Below are 20,323 nucleotides of genomic sequence, written 5' to 3'. Positions count from 1 at the left end.
GCCAGCAAAAATAAGCATCTAGAAGTGACAAACTGAATGACAGTTTTTTTTTTCAGACACCAACAGAGGGAGACAATGAGGAAAGGCAGATATGACTGTGTTAAGATAGAATTAAGTCCTTGAAGAAAGAGAAGAATGAGAACCAAAGAAAAATAGACCCTAACATGAGCCAGACTGATCTCTTAGAACATTTTAAGTGCATTGCTGAGCCAGATATGTTCCCTCCACATCAGTTTTATCTTTTCCAGACATTTTTAAAAATTATTCCCTAGTTTTAAGCCCTCCTATTTACAAAGTTTTCTATGAGTTTGTAATCCTGCATGTTAAATCCATTGACCAAAGTTCCTCTTACCAAGGCAGACCAGATACTGGAAATAAACTACATTTGTTTCAGCAGGGAAACAAGGTTACCTGTGTGGTATATATTTTCTCCTTCAACTGTTACAAGTCATGGGTAATCAATAGAAAGTTAGAGACAGATAATGTATTAAAGGTAAATCACACAATATTTCTTGACACATTTGTTTTATGTAGGACATAAGAACTCTCCTATTATTGATTACACATTTTTCTAATTGTTCAAAATCTGTTCTCCAAAACACCAATGATCTTTCTTAGACTGGTTGAAATTAAATAAATCTGTCCCCCCATTAGGCCATTGATCAATGATAGATATAAACACAAAGTGGTGTACTCAAATGAGACAACAGTTCATACAACTATTGATCATTCATTATATATGCTTCTGGATCAAGGACGAAGTCTGTGGGGGAAAAGAAGTAGGGTAGTGAATTGAAAACATTGGGTAGGGATGTTATAGTGTTAGATATTGTGGTCCCTGGATAATGTTTCAGAGGATATTAATAGTAATATTAATACTATAACTGATATTAATGATATATATTATATGATTATATATGATCACATATGATTATATATTAATAATATAATAAAGTTATCAGAACTGTGTCTATCAGTCAGAAAAACAGAAACCATTGGATATTGCAAGTGTAAAGGGGTTTAATGCACAGTCTTAGTTACTGGCAGAGCTGGGTGAACCAAAGGGTACAGTGGTCTCTTCATTGATCTTGAGCTGGTAACGTTCTTAGGCTGAAGCTCTGCCGAGCCACTGCTCTTGTGAAGGCTCCATCTGTCGTGTGTTTGCAGCTGCCTGAAAACCTGAGAGCAACCGTCCCACAGAAGAGCCTGTGGACACTGCTGTTCCTGTTCCGGCTGAAGGCATCTCCAAAAGCAAGGAAAATGGCATTTCTCTTCCTTTTGCTTTCTAAAAATCTGACCCCAGCTAACAAGGGAAATACAATTTTCAGGCTGTGGCTCCTATAATTCACAAGGGAGTGTTGAAAGGCAAGAATAGAGTTATGCAAGAGAAAATTACCAAAAGATATACAATGTGATAGGCACCATTTTACATCTTTTAAGATGATGGATAGATAGATAATAGATAGACAGATGGATATATATATTTAAAAAAATTTTTAATGTTTATTTATTTTTTAGAAAGACCGAAGACTAGTGGGGAAGGGGCAGAGAGAGTCAGAGACACAGAATCTGAAGCAGGCCCCAGGCTCTGACCTGTCAGCACAGAGCCTGATTTGGGACTCAAACTCAGAAACCATGAGATCGTGACGTGAGCCAAAGTCAGATGCCCAACTGACTGAGCCACCCAGGTGCCCCAGATGGTATACACTTAATTCCTATGACAACCCTGTGTGGTAAGTATGCTTTCTACGTATTTCGCCAGGAAGCCACGAGGAATTAGAGGCATAACAAAGCTAGATCATATCAAATTAATATAGCTATCAAGAGGTGGAATTAAGATTTGAACCCAGACAATATGATTTTCAAGTTCATACCTGCAATTGTACCACAATTCATCCACCAGTGCTCAGCACCCTAATTCATTTGTCTAAAAGTAAAAGCTATTTTTTTCTAGGACCCCCTTTCAAGCATTCTGACACACACCAGCATAGGTATTTCATATGACCAGATCTTTGCTCACGACTGATACTGGCCAAGTTCAATCTATACAGCTCCTCTTCTTTGTATAACCAACGATTTTAAAAATATGTAATTTCATATAGGTTCTCTTGCTTGGTCACCTTTCATTGAACAGCTGCTGCTAACTATACTGGCCTCAGCATTTGGAAAACGACTGCCTCTCCTTTTTTCTCCATGTTTAACGTGAATACCTCACCCAGTCATGGAAGACCCTCTATTTAAGTTCCCACAATACAGCTAAAAATGAGACTATCAGTTGGCTGGGTTTTACCAAAGGCAGAGGTACAGAAAAGCTATCAAAACACAGGATAAACATAATTATAATAAAATAAGGCTACTTTTGGAGTGCACCCCTCCAGGCTCATCCTTGAAGAATCCCAATCACAGAGTAACTCCTGGCCTTACTTCTGACTTGCCTCTACTTGGGCAAAGCCAAGTTACTCTTACTACATGGCATGTTTTTGAGTCTACTTAAATTCATCAGAGTCCTGGCTCCACTGCCTAAGCTCCAGTTAAAGAAGTCCCTCTCTCACCCCAATATAAGACTGAATTCCTCCGATTTTATTTCCTTTCCCTTACTAAGAAAAAGTATCCAAAACTTGGGGATACAGAGGATGACTGCACATCCTGACCATGAAATACTAACTAGAACACTAACAGCTCTAGTCAAAGTTTATCTGATTCTCTAAGAAGATTCAGTTTTGTTTGATTTACTATTTACTATTGATAAGGTTCCAGACTCTGGGCAGTTAGATGTAACCTTTAGAAGACGGTTAAATTACAAATGATTTTTGTTCAGTTAAGATACAAATGAGTTCTGTCTGATAGAAAAGATAACCCCAAAGGTTATGTTTTATGGACCTGGGGGATATTAAATAGTTTTGTATTTAATTTAGGAATGCCATTTCAGCATCTTTTTCCTTCTGTGACTATGCACACTTTGGTCTTTCTTATACCTCACTGAACTCGTTTAACCCTTAGCTTAGTCCCTTATGAATGTTTTTGACATGAGCTTACTTTATGTTTTTATGAGTTGTATTTTTAACTGGTAGAAATTATACTTTGATACTCTGGCTTCTTCACAAGATTAGTAAAAATAGAAATGTCTACTTCCTTCAGAGCAAGACTCACCATCAGATTTACACCTGACTTTGTGAGACCTGGAAAATATTATAAATGTGGGTCTATATAAAATAAGATTAAGTATTTAAAAGTTATAAATTAGAGTTACAGGCTATTAAATGAAATACAGTCTTCCTTTTTATTTTGAGAAACGTCCCTCCATAATGAATACATCGAAAGATATGCACTAAGCTTTGATAATTTATATTACTGAAGGTCAGCAATACATCAAAAATGAACAGATTTAAACATGACACATGCTTGGCTATTCTATTGAAAGGAAGAAAGTATTTGGATGAATAATAAAGCAAAACAAATAATAAATTATTATATATTTATTTCATATAACTTAATTTTCTAGCTGTCATGTCAACAGAAATACTTATTATATTGTTATCATCAAACTTTTCAAATAATGTTTATTATATTGACAGCAATGCCAAATTAGATCTTTGTCAAAACATCACAATGCTTAAATAGGGTTTATTTGCTTTAGTAACTTCAGTTTGGAAAAATTTTTCTGCAATTGTTTACAATTTATAGTACAATAGTAGGAATGATTCCATGTTCAAACACGGTACTGGGAGGAATATATGAAAAATTAACACTTTGAAAAAGCTATTACAAATATATTTAATTATATAATTTTATATTACATATATCAAATTTTTGCATTTCATAACACATCTTGAAGTATATGTGTTTCTTGGACTTCTTTCAATAAGATATTATTTAAAAAATTGAAAGTCATAATATATGCTTGTTTGTATGCTTTATACTTTGAATTTAGACTTTTTATACTTTGAATATTTTATTTTTGAATTTATACTGCTTTATGCTTTGAATCTGTAAGAACTAAAAAATAGTATCTTTAGATAGTTTCAGTATTATTTGATGTGAATCTTCTTCTCTATAGTTATGCAAAATTTTAATTTCCTTAATTTCTTCACATTTTATTGGAAGTTCAATTTTGTTGCATATCTTTTATGCAGTTTTTTCACTTAAAAAATCATTTTCTCTAGATTTTGAAATAGTGTGTTTTAAGCTGTCTAAACTTGAGGTGTTCAACATTAGAATTGCTTGCCTTTTAAGTGTTTTATAACATTATCAATGTCAAACAATATTTCCTGCCAAACAATTGTAGACAGCACAAAATTAATGCCATTTTCATTTTCTGCCAAAGACCTTAATTCACTCTTTTATTATTGATGGTATTTGAAAGATTGTTTTACTATTTTAAAACCTTATCCAATCATTTACATTAATCCCAGTGGAAATTTTTTTTTTTAATTTTTTAAACGTTTTATTTATTTCTGAGAGAGGAGAGACAGCATGAGCAGGGAAGGGTCAAAGAGAGAAAGGGAGACACAGAATCTGAAGCAGGCTCCAGGCTCCGAGCTAGCTGTCAGCACAGAGCCCAATGCGGGACTCAAACGCTCGAACCGTGAGGTCATGACCTGAGCCAAAGTCGGAGGCTCAACTGGGGAGCCACCCAGGCGCCCCTCCCAGTGGAAATTTTTAATATATGATGAACATTATTTGTAGTTAATTTTGTGCAGCACATATACAACATTTTTGAACATCACCAGTATAAAATTATGGACAGACCCCAAAAATATTGATAAATGTTGATATTTCAAGTTCCCATCACAATATAAGGATCTGACACTATTTCAAAGATATAATTCCACATTTATACACATCTCATGAGATTCTCAGATCTATTATGAAGTTGGTCAAAGAAGATACAAGAGTTCTTTGCTTAAGACAAATTCTTAACAATTTGGCTTTTCTGGGAACAACGAATGAACTAATTAACTTCATTTAACAAAATAATAAGTGTAAGATTTTGTTACAATGTTTGAATAACATACGAATTACAAAAATTTTATAAACCTTTCCCCAAATGGAGCAAGACCTTCAAGCATCTTTTTGTTAGCACTCCTTGAATTTGGGGTCTGGTTTTATCAATCACTCCTAATTTGAGAACCTTGTTTCTTCCCTTAGCTTCTCTAGTGTGTCTTGTTTTAAAACCATGTACTAGACATTTTCATAGTGAGTCTGAGAGTGGTCATTGGGTGGGATTTAATATTTATTTCACCAAGTATTTCAAAGAATATTTCCACTATTGGCCTAGTTGAAGTCCCTTCTTTTGCAGTAGTTTAAAGTAAGCTCATACATAGCACAAAAAGTGAGTCTTGGTGTTTGTTCATAATTCTTGAATTTAGTACTGAAATAGTAATCATGAAATATGAGCTTGCCCTTAACGTTATTAACTTTCTCATCTATTTTATTTTATTAGTCTTCTAACCTTTTTAAGTAACATAAGATAGAGCATTTAACCACTTTTTGAAATTTCAGTTAGGTCTTACTAACCATTTTTACACTATCAATTGTGGCAAATAACAACCTACACTCACATTTGAGAGAAATATGGATTGTTTTATATTATAAAATGTCTTTCAGCATCCATTAGTGACTGGAACAAATATTGTACAATTTGAAACTAACTGCCTCTGAAACTATGAATTGGATCAGGAAGCAAGAAAATGGACACTCAGTACAAATGGGAAATGAGATTTTGTTAGGCGAGACTTTGCTGCATACCTAAGAGAAGGAATTTGAGAAGTTACTTAACTTGTCTCTTCTCTTACCTTTCACCATTGTTCACCATGTAAATAATCCCTATCTTTGGAAATACTAAGGTCTGTCTCAAACTTCAGCACAGCACGGTACACAAACCTCCACACCTAACAGCAGGTGCCTTTGTTTTGAAGACACAAAAACTCTGGGCAAGAGATGGGGAGCCTTTCCTGACCAGTGTTTGTGATACATGGATCCCTGTAAAGTGCTGGGCACATTATTTAATTCTTGGCTAAATATCAGATACTCCTTACCTTAAGTGACTGAGACTCCTCTCTTTTTGTTTTATGAGTAACTTCCCCAAAGAAATAGAGCTCTGATTAATTGCTCCAGTTTCCTTTAAGAACAAAGAGGACGCAGAGAACTTGCTTTGTTTATGTGTAACTGAATAGCCTAATAAAGTATCTCCCTTCCCCAACAAAGCATCTGTACTTTACAGAACTATTTGAATTTTCACCATTTTCTCCTAAGTTTCTTTCCAGGTCTCTTTTTCTAATTTTGTCTGACCTCAAAATACAAGAATAGTGTTTTTCCAAATTGAGACCTAAAATGGTTAATGACTGCTTTTTCAAGACATTCATTCATTCACACAAGCATATTTTATACTGTGTCTATTTCATTCCAACCACTATTCTAGTCGCTGGGAACAAAAATGCACAATCGATGCTTTCGGTCATGTAAAAGATACATGCCATTGCCTGGCTTATTTATTTATCCAAGTGAAAATATCTCTGTAGGCAAGGTGCCTTGGGAACACAGAAGGGATCTATTAGACAAGCAGGAATAGCATCCATTCCCAGTGTTATTTCTCCAGAGTAATGAGAATTAAATTCAATTCCCCATATTAATCTGCATTCATTTTATGATTGTTGATGGCCTTGAACCCATGAATAACCACAATTCACCTGAGGGATCAGAGACCCCAGCTGAGACTCCTTTCCAATAATATATTGAAGCCAAAAAATAAATAAATAAATCCAACCCAGTTACAGTCACATTTTTTCAGTCCCCACAACTGTCCCCATTGCACACAACTGCTTATTCTGCCGGAGGGAATCAATGGATTATCTGTTGTTTCTGATAACTTGCGTCATTGCTCATCTCTATTTATGGGTAAAATTGTGGATTGAAACTAGCACGACTAAGATTGAGGATAACAACACAGTGGCTTTTATGAATTAATGTGAAGAATATAATTTGTTAACTCTCTACAGCCATTGACTTAACTGTTTATAGTGTAACACAGGGTAAAAAGGTCTGGGTATGATTCTGGGTTTAAGCTCAATGGCCCAGAAAGAAATGCTGAGAATGCTGGATCATGCAGACTTACTAGAGTGATCAAAAATAATGAACTCAAGAAGAAAAAATCAGTAGCATTTATTCTGAATCATCTGAATCAGAGAATGTGGTAAATCTCTGTTTTTAAGAAATATATTGAATAGATCTATGTAATTTTATTTACATCAAAGTATAAAAATATTACTAAATGTCCATTCTATAGCTTCTCAATAGCAATTAATAATATAGTCTGGTTGACCTCTTAATCTACAGGCTGTTAGTTTTTCTAAATGACTCTTTCAAGTCACCCAAAACATGTTCACATGTATTATGCCATTTATCTTCATAATAGCCCCTATGAGATACAGGGGGGGTTATTATCATCACCTCCTTGGAAATAAGGAAGTGAGGGAACAATAGGTGAAATGAGTGGAGGCAAGCATAAATTGATTTATAGCTTCAAAGACCTGCAGAATAAAATCATGCTTAGTTTACAATTTATTTTCAGAAATAATGGTTTCCCGGGTGTTTTAAAGACAATATTTATCGCCTTAGACTTTATCTGATAATTGTAGAATGTAGCAGTTTTTCAATTACCCTAGAGGCTCATATTTTATTTCTGGAGGTATACTCTACATAAGAAAATGCCTGAATGATGTGTTTCTAACTATTATTAGTAAGATTTTGGTCAATAACTAACATTTGAAGAAAATTCAACAATTTCCACTTAGGCATGAATACTTGAGTAATTAACTAATGGATAAATGTCAAAAATGCAATTCACATTTCCCATTACGGCATTACTATTCTAAATATACCTCACATAATCATTCACTTTCAAATTTGTCATGTTGAGAGATTTCATGAGGATGTAAACGGCTCATATATAATTCAGATCACTTTTATAACCTTGGTTCAAATGAAAATACCAGCAGAAAAAGTCCCATACGCTTTAGTTACAAAAAAAACAACAACAACAAAAACCCAGACAATAAATAAAATGATCTCTAAACCTTGCCTTAATAGACAGTCTGCTCTTGTGAGGCAACCCTTGGGGAATGGTTTAATTTATGTCCTAGCCTAAGGGGGTGTTCCACAAAGGCCCTCAACCTGTGTTCCAGTATTTGGCTCTTCCCTTCATCCCTTCTCAGTATTGACGTTATCTTTTCTTTCCTGATCGTACCGTATAAAAAGCTTAAAAATAAGTCAGAGGCAGATGACAAAATCCTTTGTTTACTTTCTTTGTTCTTTCTTTTCTATTTGTTTAATGAAAGAGATTATGTATGTATATTTTGAATATGGTTGCACTATAGGATCTTCCATCTCCTAAATATACTTTCTAGGAGGGGATTTTATAAATATGCAGCCTTAGCACCTATGAGCTTGCATTTACTTCTTTTGTGGGAATATGCACACTGCTCTTCTGTACCGATAAACGCTAACTACCGTCATGGACCCTGTGTGTTTATATCCCAATAAAAGCTGCAGAAGACTTGGGCATAACTGGAGTGTTTATTAAAGGCAGAAGTGGAGACCCTGGAGAAGTATTTCAACTGAACATGGAAGGGCACCTGGCGTGAGAAAATACGTGCACAGTATCACGCACATTCTAAATCTCAATTGCCTCTTTCTTCCTTCCTTCAGATTGTGGGTGTCAGCTCAACCATTGTCCCGTTTATGGAATGTCATCTTCGGCATTAGCATGTGTGAAAAACTCAGAGGGAGAATTTTTGGCTTCCTCTACATTGAGGTTCAATAAATGCCCTAGATGTCAATGACTCAGATTCACTGGGTACAGCAGTTTCGTTGACCACTTAATCCACGTGCTGTTAGTGTTTCTAAAGGACTATTTCATTTGCTGTCAACACAGAACAAAATATCCTTGGTACTACCGGCACTTGAACTTCTTCTCATTGACTCTTTGTAAAATGCAGTTGTGAAAAGAATAATCCTCCTTTTCACATTTGTCAATAAAAACACTGTGATAAAAATGGGAGTGTTTAGTGGATATAATCCTGATGGTATTTTTAAATCTGAATTGCATTGGCTTCACATGTCTCCATGCCTGGAGCATTGCTCAGAGCCAAATGCAGAGAGTCAGATGGCAGTGTGAATCACCACATTCATAAACCAATCTTGCCGTGACGGAAACTGTTTTGATTGGATTTGGACCAGGCCTCAATACTGGAAGGGCGACTGGTGTCAGTGGCAAAACAGAGGAAGCTAATCAGGTTCTCTGGGGCCAATTTGGTCATAGTTCTTCCCAAACTCGCTAATATCTTTGAGGGCAATTGTTTGGGGCTAATTTTCTTTTTGTTTCGCACAGCACCTGGTGCACTGTGAGCTCACCCAGAAAAGCACACGGAGAGGTGTGAAGTCACGCTAATAAGGTAAGGATTCTCCCCTGACCACCCAATCGAAAGTGACCCGTTCCCTGGCACTGCTAGCCCATCACCCCATTTAATTTTATACGTAGCAATTATCACTCCCTAATGTTTTCTTATTCATCTGTTTTCCTGTTTATTATCTGGTGTCCCCATGAGGGCAGGGCCCCCAGCACACAGTAAACTGTCTGACTGATATAAAGTAAATATTGTTCAATAAATAAATAAATGAAGAATGCTAAGGTTTTTGAGAGTTTCCTCCCTGGGGAGGGAGGGGGAGGAGGGGCACAACCGGGTGGCTCAGTTAGTTAACCCAAGTGTCCCACTTGGGTTCAGGTCATGACCTCTGTTCGTTAGTTTGAACCCCATGTTGAGCTCTGCACTATCACAGAGCCTGTTTTGGATCCTCTGCCTCCCACTCTTTCTGCCCCTCCCTTGTGCAAGCATAGATACATGCTCATTCTCTCGCTCTCTCTTTCTCAAAAATAAACATTTTTAAAAAAGGGTTTCCTTTTCAGGAAGGTAATGATTGTTGTCAGACTTTCTTCCTTCCCACCTATTCTTCAATGTGTGTGTGTGTGTGTGTGTGTGTGTGTGTCCCTCTATCTTTTTCTTTTCTTTTAGCTTTCCCCCAATATCTCTTATAGCACAAGAATATTGCTAAGAATTTGTGGTTATGAAATAAAAAGACAGGGCATTAGCAGTGGATGAGAATGTTACTCAGGTCACAGATCTTGGGTTCTTTTATGTTTGAGGATGACAATGACATGACATTCACGTATACTCACTTTCAGTTTAAGAACTGAAAAGGCCACTTTATTGTTAGCTTTCACTGTGGCCACACTTCGTGAACTTTGCTACCAAAAGGAAGAGGAATTATTGTGTATTTTAACAAACTGTGAGTCATGTATTATCATCTTCTTGCTAGAGAAGACATGGTACCTTTATCAGCATGCTCCTGCAGCCAAGAGAGCAGGCAAAGAGTGTATGTGGCTCCATCAAGCTATCCCCAAAAGGAGGCTTAGCACCACCACTTTTTAAGTAGCAGAGCAACGGAAACTGTGATAGCTCTCTGTCATCACCAGAGATGCTCACTGGCTCCCTTCAGTTCTTCTCAGCTAATAACACTATTTAAGTACAAACCAACATGTACAGCATCATCACACATTATTTTCAGCTCCAGACCTAGAAACTTTTCAAATTTGGTTTGGTAACTGACTAGAGAGTCTCAGCAGCAGGCAAATATTAGCCAATAAGCCATGCCTAGAACATTCTCAAGATTTTTTCCGGTCATAAGCATAAATGCTGTGTAAAAGAATTTATAATATTAAAAGGAGAATAATCAAAAATGGAAAGCTATTAAAACAAATAAAATTACAATGTACTAATTTTATAGATTTGGGGAATGCTTAGCAGTCAAAGCATTCTGTTGAGTCTTTTCAAAGGACAATCTTACTGAATCTTTACAACACACCTATGACAGAGCCATCCTTTACTAACTCAAATGTGCCAAGAAGCAATGTCAGGAAGGATGAGATTCTATCCAAGTTTTCCTGAAGAAATCAGATCAACAGAATCTTCACAGAACATTCATAGAAGACCTGAAGAATGTTTAGGGGTTTGCTAGTCATATAAGCATTCCAGACAGATGTTAAAACCTGATGTCAGGAAAAGATGTAGATTGGAGGAAATGGGAGGGACTAAGGTTCGAGGAGTGAAAGCCCAGAGTGCCTTTTGGGCCATCCTAAAAAGTATAGATTTCACAGTGTTGGTGATAGGGAACCATTAGAGAATTATGAACAAGAAATGACTATATTACTTGCCTGTGGAAAAAAGAAAGGAAACAAACACCCTGTGGTAATGGAAGATGGGTTGGAATAATACAGATGAAGACTATAGACTTCTTTATTATTGCATAGATATGTCAGAGAATCTGCTGGTATAACCAATATGGGCTTCAAGGAGACAGAAACCTGGTTTGATACCTAGCTCCATTACCTCATAACTTTTTGACGATGGAAATATTATTTAACCTTATTTTAATGTTTGTTTATGTTGAGAGAGAAAGAGAGAGTGCGTGCAGGGAAAAGTGGCAGAGAGAGCAGGAAAGAGAGAATCCCAAGCAGTCTCTGTGCTGTCAGGGCCCAACATGCAAACCGTGAGATCATGACCTGAGCTGAAACCAAGAGTGGACACTTAACCATCTGAGCCACTTACGTGCCCCTAACCACTCTTTGATTCTGTTTTTTCATCAATAAAATGTAAATGATAATAGTACTTTGTCAAACTGTTTAATGATTCGATAAGATAATGCTTATAAACCCCTTGGTATGGCACCTTGACCATAGTATGCACTAAAAAGTACTATCTCATTATTATGTAAAATGCATCATACAGTATCTGGCACATAGTCAGTTCTCATAAAATGGCAGTCTTTACACGTGTATTTATAGATATCAACATCTCTATCAGTGTATTTATCTACATGCCTCGGTTGTAGTGCCAGAATGTATTATAAAAGAAGAAAATTGGACAATTGATTGAAAACAGAATGAGCAGAAAATAACACTCTACGAACTCTTTTTCAAAGGCAAAAGATGAGGGGCACCTGGGTGGCTCAGTCGGGCAAGTGTCTAACTTTGGCTCAGGTCATTATCTCGTGGTTCATGAGTTCTAGCCCCACGTCGGACTCTGTGCTGACAGCTCAGAGCCTGGAGTCTGCTTCCAGTTGTGTGCCTCCTTCACTCTCTGCTCTTACCCTGCTCACTCACTCTCTCTCTCTCTCTCAAAAATAAATATACATTAAAAATTAAATTAGAAAAGGTGAAAAATGAAAATGAATACTATCTCTTTGTGCATTCCCATAAAGTCTCATAAGTAATCAGAGCCTCCCATAAGAAGTCAGAGAAGAGCCCCCACACGTTGTCCATGCTGAGACATCTGATGGAAGCAAGAAGGAAATTCTGTGGGCTGTGATATTTCAAGAGCTAGGCAGTGGAGCCCATTATGCCACAAGAACAAAGATGGTGACCTCAGCATAAAGCACCAGTAGAAAATGTTCCCTCTTCTTGTAGATGGTCTGGATGAAGCTACAGCAATACCAAGGCAAAGGAGATGGCAGCATGAGAAAGTTTCTTACAATAGCTAATGTTTAAAATAAAATCTCTTACGTGTGTGTGGTAAAGCCTCCAACATAAATATATCAGGTTTCAATAAGAAAAAAACAAAAATTACTCTAAGTAATCCAAGAAGGAAGAGATTTAATACAAGGTATTATAAACTTGGAAAACCATTAGGTATGTTGGAAGAGGAAAGGTCAACAAAAGCCTCTATAAGTCTCAGGTTCACTGCTAATGTTCTGAGACCTAAGTGACTTCAGGAAATGTGAAGATTCACTATGAATGTTTATAACCATCTATAGTCTCAAAGCAGAAATTTATGGGAGAATTCTCAGAGGCTATGGCAAAACTTCAAATCTGCTGAATCTCACATGTATCTCTCCATTGATCCAAGAGTAGCCAATGGCTTTTATTTCTCACTGGAGGGCTTTTTGTTGGTAATTCTAAGCCACAATCCTGTTGGCCTAGACAGAGAGTAAAATGATTCAGGAATGATGCTGAATTGTCAATAGTCAGAAATAATAATGAATGATAACTTCTATACCAGTCCAGGTTGGTGTGACAAAGACGTTCATAAGATTTTTAATCTGTGTGTGTGTTATTTTGTTAAAGAAGAATGGACCTTTTTACACGGGCATGTGTTGCTCTATGACAGAGCAATTCCACTTGTAGGTATGTACCCAGGACAATTGGAAACATATCCACACAAAAACTTGTATTTGAAAGTTTATGGCAGCATTATTTATAGTAGCCAGACTGTGGAAATGGTCAACATTATCAGTCAACTGATGAATGGATAAACAAACATGGTATATCCACACAGTCCTTATTTGTTTATAAAATGAGGAAAGTACGGATACACGCCACAATATGGACGAATCTTGAAAATATCATTGTAAGTTAATGAAACTAGGTGAAAAAGGCCACGCACTGTATGATTCTATGTATATAAAATGTACAGAACAAATAGGCAGTGATTCCTAAAGACTCAGATAGAGGGGGAATGAGTAATCATTGCTCCAGAATTCTAGGGGGTGATAAAATGTTCTAAAATTAGATAGTGGCCAATATACTGAACACTACTGAATTATACATTTTAAATGGTTGAATTTTATGGTATGTAAATTATATCAATAAACCTAATTTTATAAAATAAGAGAGCTGAAATCTAGGGGGACAAATCTAACAATAAGATACATGTCACTTAACCTCTTACGTTGACAGACCATTAGAACTGTAATGTTATAAAATTCATATAAACAATGAAATGAGAGTTTTTAAATTCACAGATGTATAAAATGAGGAGGGATTTAGAGTGATTTATGAACTAGATTGTAAATTACCAGAAGACTATTAACAGTTGTGCTTTGTTCTGTAGTCAGCGTGGTGCCAATCCTTCTACAGGTTGATGGTTAATACATACTTTTAATGATGCTTCTCTCTCAATTCCCCTTCAGTATTGCAATTACACAGTACGAATGTGTAATTCTAGGGGTGCCTGGGTGGCTCAATCAGTTAAGCATCTGACTTCAGCTCAGGTCATGATCTCACAGTTTGTGAGTTCGAGCCCTGCATCGGGCTCTGTGCTGACAGCTCAGAGCCTGGAGCCTGCTTCGGATTCTGTGTCTCCTTCTCTCTCTGCCCCTCCCCAACTTGTGCTCTGTCTCTCTCAGTCTCTCAAAAATAAATAAATGCAAAAAAATTTAAAAACAAAGAAAGTAATTCTAATACTTTAGACTCAGTAAAATTAAAGAATCTGGAAATACATTCTGATTTTTTAAAATCTGTTACATGTATATTACCACAAAATAAAAGTAATAGAATGTGAAATTTGCCATTTTAAAAAATATTAAATAATGTTAAATTGGAAGAAATTTGGCGGACAAGAGAAGTTTTTGCATATATTGTGTTTCAGCTGAAGCAAAGAAAATTATTTCTAAAACCAGGAATATCATTCTGCTCTATAACAATAACACTAAGCTGACTAACTTTACTAGGAGAGAAAGATAAGTACTTAAATTTTTTTGACAACAATGGGAAACCACGAAAATGAAAATAATGAATCAGCATATATGAGTTTTAAATATCTACACAAAGATGAACATTGGGCACATATAAATTTCAAATAAAATCTATGATATTCCTGGCATTGACACTGTAGCAAAATGTTATTTCTCTTACATACCAGTCATAAATGCTTTTCACCACTGGGAATATTTTTCCTTTCATAATTGTTAATTGAAAAAAAAAGCAATTACTGTAGATGGAATAACTCATGAATGGATTACCTTAGCATTCTATATAATCATTCCTTTATTTTCTTTGCCTTATCTGTAAATGCCTCACTTTCATCTTCTCTCCAAAATTCATTTTTAAGTTCTTCTATCTTATGATCTTATCTTGCTTCCTTTCACTGTTTTACACAATTACTTGTTCTTTTTACATAATACTCCTATTCTTAGATATCTCTTTGATTCATCTGCTTTGTTTTAGACAGCTACTTAGTAGATATGAAAATATATTCCTTTTCTCCCAATTTTCAGTTTTTCTAAAACACTAATTCACACAAGTGAAAAGCCTATAGCAAGTCTTTAAAGGTAAACTCATTAAAAAGATTACTAGAAACAGTTTGTTGTTTGTCTTTGCTTACCATGGTTATTTTAATTTTCTACCTCTCTACAGAAATCTTAATCATCCTTCAACCCCATACGTTTTTGTGAGTTTACTGCACTGATGACATTCTTTTTGTACCTGGTTGGCAAGAATCAACAAGTATCCTAGATGCCTTGGTAGGATACATTATGTGCAGAAGTGGGCAAGTAATCTCCATGAACATTCTGGTGTCTGCTATCTCAGCATAGTTTCTAATGTACCAGTGGCGTCTGTCATCTTAACATATTCCTTCCGAAGTGAAAGAGAATTTGCTACACTTGCACTATCACTGAGAACAAAGAGCTCCTTCAGATTCTGCAGTTAGCTAGCAAGCACTGCCACCTCTCTCCCAGCCTACAAGGGTGACCTCATGCGGAGTTTCTTATAACCGATTGTGTAACAAAGAAAAATTCCAAGGCTAGTTTACACATAAAAAGATATTTGCAACCTGTCCGAACTACACAGCTATAGCATAATGACTACTCATTTGGGATCCTAGAAGGCTGGGAAAGGGAAATCTTCCTAGTGGACCGAACCTTGAGCAGTGCATTTAGTGTTTCACTTTGCTGGTAATGGAAACAACCAGATATACGGATATACACCAGTGAATAGACGATCTTAATAGATTTACTAAATAGTGATAAATATAGAAGGAATATTGGTGACAAGGAAGTCAGAGAAGAAGGTAAATGAAAGACCAGCAGAAGAAGATCTTTTTAGGTCATTACTTAGTGTAAGGATTCTTGTGTCCCGTATATATATATACTGCCTGGCCCAAAGGGCATACACTGAGGAGGAGACGCTCAGCAATCACGTAGATAAGATGATTGGATCTGTGCATGTTAATCACTGTTTTGTTTTGTTTTTTTAACAGCCATCCTGTGTTTGCTTAATGAATTAAAAAACAAAGTATTCAATGTAGTTCAGATGGAAGTCATGCAGAATGAAGCCATGTAAGTGAAGTTCTCTCACGCTATTCCAGCCAGTGAATACTGTCACTGAGTCCCCAGTCTCTCAAGGGCTGAGATGAAAACTGAGTCCCCCATACTGCACCATTCCCTACCATCAGCAGTCTCCTGGTGGCAAGTGGATACATTGAATTTTTATATCTCATTAAAGGTAGCAATTTGAGCTCTGCAATAGACACTGTGGGAATAGATTTTCCTTGCCAGTCCCCTAAACTTTGCTGGCAGAGTCAACCTCAGACTTCCTGTAATAGGATCCATTGTTTCTGTCATAGAAAACATTGTTTCTGACCAAGGAACTGATTTACTGTGCTAGAAGTGAGGGAATGAACTAATACCCATAGGATTCACTGTTCTTATCAGGGACTCAATATCCAAGAAGTATAATGAAAATACAAGGGTCTGAAACTAAGGAAGTATGTGGGAGTGGCTCATTTCATTCTTGATGTCCCAATTCCTGTCCTAACAACTTTTGTCCCTGGGTCTTAAGGGAGGAATGCTGCTACAATGGGGCAAATGGAATTTTTATGAAACTGAAAGATGAGATTGCCAACGAATTAATAGGCAAAGAAGAGGTTCATTAAACAATTTTGAGTGAATGTCTTGATTATTAAGGAAAAATAAGATCTCTGCTACACAGTGGGATGGGGTGCGAAACAGAAGGGATTTTCTAGGATGTTCTTGTGGTTTGCATCTTTAGAGGACCATAGCAATCTAATGCAGGTGGGACCCCACTGAGGTTTTGGGCAACTCACCAGGTAAAGAACTACAAGGAGCTAAAGTGTCAACTGAGCACAAAGGTGACAAAAAGAAAGTTATTAAAATCAAGTATTGGTTCCTATCCAGGTGCAGAAATCACTATGTCACTGCCCAGACATAATTTCTTGCTGGATTCATTATGAATATACTTGTGTATAGTAACTTATATTATTTTTTCCTTTCCTCTATTTTATATAAAGTATTCTGATGACAGATAACTTTAAAATTTATTATTTAGGCTAAAGTGTATCAAGACAGTGTCAGGACCAAACTAGAAGGGTAAGTAACACCACTGGTTTGGTTAAGGTATCTGATGGAATGTGGTATTTTTCCTTTATAAGAAGATAATGAGCGCACCTGTATTTGAATAAGAAATAAGAGCAATATATTAGATTTAGGAACATTGTTACTTTTATTGATGTTTTAAACTTAAATATGGGTAGAAAGATTGATACGGATGCTGATGGCCATAGGAGTGACTTGCCTATTCTTTTTCCCCGAAAAACCAGCATGCACTTTTTTGTTTTTCTTGCTGTCCTCACATCACAGTGACTGAGAGTAAAAAATGCATTTCCCAGAATCCTTTGCTAACAGCTTTCTGGTTTAGAGTCCACTAAGCAGAGGCCACAAAGTACGAAAGAAGCAGAAACCATTATTCTTTGTCCAGTAAAGAGACCTCATGGGCTTCAACAGATGTGATTCTTTGCAACTCCTTCGGATCCCTGGAAATTGTTCATCTGGTGCTGTGGTGAGCTGAGATCATTAGTGAAAGTTCCCTGTGACTCCTGGAACTTTCTAATCCTCTCATGGCTGGTGATAAAAGTGAGAAATAGTGGGTGCTTTCCACAGTCACTGCTCCTCCGGCCCTTCTTATGTTTTTTAATCTTACATTTTTAAAAATCTTTATTCTTGAGAGAGAAATAGAAAGATAGTATTAGCAAGGGCAGGGCAGAGTGAGAGAGGGACACAGAATCCGAAGCAGGCTTTAGGCTCTGAGCTGTCAGCACAGAGCCCGTCGCAGGGCTCAAACCCATAAACCCTGAGATCATGACCTGAGTGAAGTTGGATACTTAACTGACTGAACCACCCAGGTGCCCCTTATGTATTTGTAAGTCACTAGTCACTGCTAAATTTCTTCCTGTTTGAAATACCAGAGTAGCCTCTTTATTTTTTCTGACTGAACCAACTGATACCATGAAATTGCTTAAATCAATCCTGAAAATTTGAGGTCTGGCAACACTATATTAAACTTTTTTGGTGAAAATTTAATCATCTTTTACCACACTGAGCAAAATCCTTAAAGAGGATAAGAAATGAGAACACTATTGATTTTGGGGGAAGAACATAAGAAATCTATGATGCTTTCTAATATCATTATATTGATCTAACGTTTCTTGAATATTTACCTTGTGGTAGGCTCTGTTGTGAAAACTCTATCTTATCTCATGTAATCCTCAGGACTCTATGAGGTATACACTATTAGTGACACTTTTTTGAAGATGTAAAAACAGGCTCAGAGAGGTAACTTGCCTGACATTGTGTAGCTAGAAAATGGTGGAAGCTGCATTTGCATCCAGGCATCCTGACTCCAGAGACCTTACTCAACATTTTAATGAGCTGCTTTGTAATGCAATAAATAAAGGTTAATCCAAAGATGCATAGTCAATAAAAAATGGTCCGAATGAATAACATAGATGAGCATAAGTTTTATATAAATTAAAATGTTTTCAGAGGCTGCCTATGTGATGTGAATGTGCTCTTTTCCCTGTTTATCTTTCTGGGGCCCAAAACTTCCAGTGCTATTCTGGTATTACTATTTGGTAATAACTTGGTAATTCTGGTAGTAAAAAGTAAAGATGATGGTCAGCTTAATGGCTAAGAGCTATTGTGGAGAAATTGACAAGGCACTGTACAAAACCCATTACAAATGTATTTCATTCATTCCTCACCAGAATTTTACTACTGCCCACATTTTACAGACTGGATAATTGAGGCTTAGATGATTAAAGGATTTTCCGGTGAAGGTGACAGTTATAAATAATAACCTACTCTACTGGCTTCGGAGTCTGGCTTTTAGCCATCAGGCTATCATGTTTAGGAAGCTGTCACTATGAAGGAAATACACTCAAGTTCCTTGGAGAGAGCCCTGATATCTTAAAAGCATTGGAGAAATTCAAACTTAAACTTCTCTCTCTTCTCTCTATAAATACCTCTGTGAAAATAAACTCATGCCCAGGACCTAAATTAAACTAAAGTGGCAAAGAAAATGAGAACACTAGCCTAAAAGAAAATCTATTTTCTGCTTTGTGGATAGTGGATTTTTAAGGGACTCTTCTTCTCAAGGAGAATTCTGGATTTATTTCCTGCAGGTGGACCTAACCAGGAGAAGTAAAGGCTGCACACAGGAATGGCAGAACTTTGCAGGTATCTTGATGTTTGAGGAGACCAGAAGACATTTATTTGCTTTTTCATTATAATCTTTCTCAAGTGATGTGAACACCTATTTTGGATTGGTGCGAGGAGGAAAACTGGATCCAAGCCCTTTGAGGATTAAGGCCCCAGAACTCCAAGAGGAAAAGAAGATTTATAAAGCATGTCAGCAGACTGACACACCATACATTGCCCTGCTTATCAGTTTGATCTTCATCAAACACATCAGCTGGAGACCAGCCCTGTACCCATCAGCTGCCAGCCTTAATATAATCCAGATTCCACCTTTATCATAGCTCTGAAAAATACATTGCATCTCTCAGAGGCACTTACCTGCCAGGTGCCTCGTTATATGTTTTTACAGCACCCTATTCAACTTTGTGGCACTTACCACAGTTGTGATATACTTATTAAAATTGTTCTTTTCCTAATTGTCTTCCACTTTGGCCTGAATATTATGTTAAATTGTAGACTAAAGATGTTGGCTTAGTTGTAATTATTGTAAATGAATAATCAAAGTTAATAGTTACAAGGTTAAAAAAATAATGAGTACTTTTTGAGGAGATAAATTAGTGAACGTGGTTTTACGTTTTAGAACTTTGGTGGATATATCACTCAGCAGGGGAAAAAAAAAAACCCTCAGGTTTACAGCAGGCTTTGCCAATAATTCTGATTCTGTTGTCACATGAATATTTGGGGTAGGAGCTGTCAAACCACTGGATTAAATATAAATTTAGTTTGTAGACATTTACTTCATGTAGATGGCTAAAGTATCAACAATTTTTGAGTTGGAAGCAATTCAAATGATAATCAAATATCCTAATTTTGTAAGTGACGATGGTAGGTACCCAAAGTCATAATTACTCGGTTTCAAAGCTGAATTAATTTATTGTTTTTTAATTTTTTAATGTTTTATTTATTTCTGAGAGAGAGAAAGAGTATGTGAGAAGGG

The 20,323-nt window shown here is 36.5% G+C and overlaps 1 long non-coding RNA gene across 1 annotated transcript in view; it reads left to right on the top strand.

Moving 5' to 3' along the window:
• The window catches only part of LOC144236550 (uncharacterized), a 45,098-nt gene extending 25,296 nt beyond the window's left edge, over positions 1 to 19,802 (top strand). The window contains exons 3-8 of the long non-coding RNA XR_013336605.1: positions 1,519 to 1,733; positions 8,707 to 9,452; positions 15,248 to 15,354; positions 16,092 to 16,170; positions 17,180 to 17,220; positions 19,311 to 19,802. This is a non-coding gene — a long non-coding RNA (uncharacterized LOC144236550). The remainder of the gene's footprint in view (positions 1 to 1,518; positions 1,734 to 8,706; positions 9,453 to 15,247; positions 15,355 to 16,091; positions 16,171 to 17,179; positions 17,221 to 19,310) is intronic.
• The last annotated feature ends 521 nt before the right edge of the window (positions 19,803 to 20,323 follow it).

This window comes from Crocuta crocuta, unplaced genomic scaffold (genome assembly GCF_008692635.1).
Source record: "Crocuta crocuta isolate KB4526 unplaced genomic scaffold, BGI_CrCroc_1.0 scaffold317, whole genome shotgun sequence".
Lineage (NCBI taxonomy): Eukaryota > Metazoa > Chordata > Mammalia > Carnivora > Hyaenidae > Crocuta > Crocuta crocuta.
The sequence above is the reverse complement of the archived record's forward strand: the minus strand, read 5'-3'. Positions and strand labels throughout refer to the sequence as shown.